Source organism: Tupaia chinensis, unplaced genomic scaffold (genome assembly GCF_000334495.1).
Source record: "Tupaia chinensis unplaced genomic scaffold, TupChi_1.0 Scaffold000255_1, whole genome shotgun sequence".
Classification (NCBI taxonomy): Eukaryota; Metazoa; Chordata; class Mammalia; order Scandentia; family Tupaiidae; genus Tupaia; species Tupaia belangeri.
The window spans coordinates 1,156,882-1,160,611 of NW_006159735.1; positions in this window are offsets into that span (position 1 = coordinate 1,156,882).

The window sequence follows — 3,730 nt, forward strand, 5'->3', positions numbered from 1 at the left end:
CTGCATCTCGGACCTGGCGGCTTGCTTTCTCACTTTCCCCCCACCTCTTGCTCACTCTGTCCCTCTCTGGTCAAATTAAAATAAATAAAGTTAAATAAAAAGAATCTGCTAATCATATCTGATGAAGGACTTCTATCTTCTATATAAAAAACTCTTAGAGGCCAGCAGATGACATGGAGGTTAAGGAGACTGGATCCCACATGGTCGACTGCACAGTTCAAGTCCTGGACCTAGCAGGCTGAAAAACACAGAGTGCGAGGTGCATGTGTGTGTCCAAAATCCTGAGAGGATCATGAATGAGAAGCAACTGTGATGTGGCCATCCCTGGGGTGGGGGCGGAGGGTGATTTCTCACTTCCCCTGTCAAGTGCACATGCCCTATGGCAAAAAAAAAAAAGAATGAAACACACATACACAAAGGTGATTCCTATGCACTTGTAAGCTTGAAAAACACATACGTAGAGCAGGACTCATTTGTATACTAAAGCTCTTAAAATTGTGTCAAGTTTGTATATAAATGTGTGTGTCACACACTTAAGACACGCATTTTAAAAAAGTTATTTTAGACTGTTTTTTGCCTTAGGGCATGTATGCTCACTGGAGAGAGAGAGAAACAGAGACAGTGAGAGGGAAAGTGAGAAATCATCTCCTGAGGGGACAGCTATGCTGCAGCCGCTTCTCCATTCTCTTCCTGGGATCTTGGGCATGCACACACATGCGCCTGGCCTGAGTCTCAAGCCACAGGGTCTGGATTTGAACTGCAGTTGACCCTGTTACACGTGCATGCGTGCCCAAGAGCCTGAGAGGAGAATGGAGGAGAAGGGATTGCGGTGTGGCCATCCCCCCCCTGGGGGGTGATTTCTCGTTTGTCTCTCTGTCTTTCTGGCAAGTGCACGTGCCCTGTAGCAAAAGCCTCTCCAACAACAAAAATAATAAATTAATAAATAATAATTATTTTATTTAGGTACCAGCAGTTAGAGTGATGACTATGTCGCTGGACTCCCAAGCAGTCAACTGTAGTTCAAGTCCCTGAACCCAGTGGCTTAAACTCACACTGGGAGCGTGCATGCGTGCTCAAGATCCCAGGAGGAGAATGGAGGAGAAGGGGCTACAGTGTGGCCATCCTCCCAGGGGAGTGATTTCTCGATTTCTGTCTCTGTCTCTCTGGCAATCGCACACGTCCCATAGCAAAAATCTCTCTTAAAAACAAATGAACTCTGTGTGTCCAGATTTTAAATAACATGATGCAATAGCATGTCACACAGCCTTGCCATTTACAGCAGTTCATCACTTTACTGTCACCTCAGTGAGCTCGAATCACTGTTGGCCATGTGGGAGTCCAGTGCCGTTAACCACACGACTTGTCAGCTCCGTGAGACTAAATTTATAAATGCAGAACAACTGAGTACCCTTGTACCATGAAGACTTAAATCCTCATTATAAATAATTTTGATTAATTGGTGTGATGAAAAGGAACTAGTTTTTACTAGAAAGTATAGCCAGAATCACTACACATTCAATAAATGTGGTTTTTATAGAACCAAAGACTCTATTTTTAGAAACTTATTTATTTATTTATTTATAGTTATCATTATGAGTTTTCCATTTGCTATAGGACACACATGCTCACCAGAGAGAGACAGAGAGGGAAAGCGGGAAAGAAGCCGCCAGGTCTGGGACTTGAACCATGGTTGGCCATGTAGGAGTCTAGCATCACACCACCTGCTGCCCCCCGCCCCCTTTTAAACGGATTCTTTTTCTTTTTCTTTTTGGAGAGGTTTTTGCTATAGGGCACATGCGCTCGCCAGACAGACACAGAGAGAGACAGAGAGACAGAAAGTGAGAAATCACCCTCCAGGAGAGATGGCCATGCCATAATCCCTTCTCCTCCATTCTCCTCTCGGGATCTTGGGCACGCACGCACACTCGCCTGGCGTGAGTTTTAAGCCACCGGGACGCGAACCGTGGTTGACTACATGGGAGTCCAGCGACATAGCCATTATGCTAACTGCTGGTCCCATCTTTTTTTTTTTCTTTCCTTTAAGATTTATGCTATAGCGTATGTGTGCTCACCAAAGAGACAGAGAGACAGAAAGCAAGAAATCATCAGGGGGGTGGCTATATAGCAATCCCTTCTTCATTCTCCTCTTGGGATTTTAGGCGCACCTGCACATGCAGCCGTGAGTTTCAAGCCACTGGGTCTGGGACTCAAACCGTGATTGAATACATGGGAGTCCAGCTACGTAACCATTACATCATCTGCTTGTCCCTTTCTATTTTTTTTTTTAGGAATTTAAAATTTTATTCATCATCATTTTTAATTTGACCAGAGGGAGACAGAGAGAGAAAGAGGGAAAGTGAGAAAGCAAGCTGCCAGGTCAAGGACTTGAACTGTAGTTGGCCATGTGAGTCTAGTGCCTTAACTACCATGCCACCTGCGGGCCCACGACCAGACTCTAGAAACTAGCCAGCTAAAAGGATAATTTCTCACGATAGTTTAATTATTTTTTAATTTAAGGTTATTTGACGGGGCCATGCAGAGAACACAAGCTGGTAAAGAGGTTGTCTCCCTCTTCTAAAGGCAAGGCCTGGGCTGGGAAGAAACTGCGAGACAAGGCCGGTGGTTTACTAACCCTCCTTGTGTCGTTTTACTGGCCTACAGTTAATTTCTCTGCCGTGAGTTTTATTGTTATTATGGTACCCTGCAAGGATAAGATATCACCCCCAACCATTACAATAAAGTCAATTAGTGATCTTACAGGAATGTGGTTCCCTAAGAAGAGGGTGGGGGAAGTTTGAGACTCCCCCCACCTGTCTGTTTAAGCCAAAATTAACATATGTTAGGTCAAATTAGTATAAGTCAAAGTAGCATCAGTAGCATATGAAAGCTAAGTTAGTTTAAGGCTAGTTTTATGTAAATACCCCTTGCTAGAGCTATAGGCCAAAGTTAGCTCCTGCTAGGCAAAGTCAGCACATTCACCTGGAGATAAAACAAAAAAACTCACTAATTGACAGACTCAGCAAATAAAACAAAAACCCATGGATTTTTAAGGAAGGAAAAGCCTGACTGGCAAGACAGGATGAACAAACCTGACGGCTCCAGAAAAAGATTAACTACCTTAGCTGGGAGCTCTTATCTAAAGCAACCGGTAGCTTTCAACTAAAAGTTTCTCATCTATGTGCTGTTGACTATGAGAAACTGCTAATAAAACATCCTGTGTTGTCTCCTGAGCTACAAGATCATCTTCCTTTCCCATATAAGATCATAGACTCACCTTCTATTGTTGTAATGTATGGACAGTCCATATATTAGCTGTGTCTTTAAGACAAGATTTCTATCTAGGTCTTTGCAACCAGCAATGTTACCACCCTGGCCCGGGACTGAGACTATCAAACATCCTGCAAGCCCCTTCTACAAAAGACCCTTCCCAGTAATCAAGAGTTAAGATACAACAAACGGACTTCCTCATCCTAAAAACTGTGGTTGATTTTTACCTAATCTAACAAGACAAACAGCATGTTTTATAATTATTGTTTCCATGCTTTGTACACCCTGTTCCTTAGAGTGGGTTTTTCACTACCCCTCACCCCCTTACTTCCTAAACATCCCTCAATAAATACGCATGTCTTAATAGCCACGGGGCTGCAGCCTGGAGTTTTGCTCTGGCTGTGGCCGGCTGAGAACATGCTAAGAGGCATTGAGGTCTTAGTCTAATTTTTGTTTCTGTTCA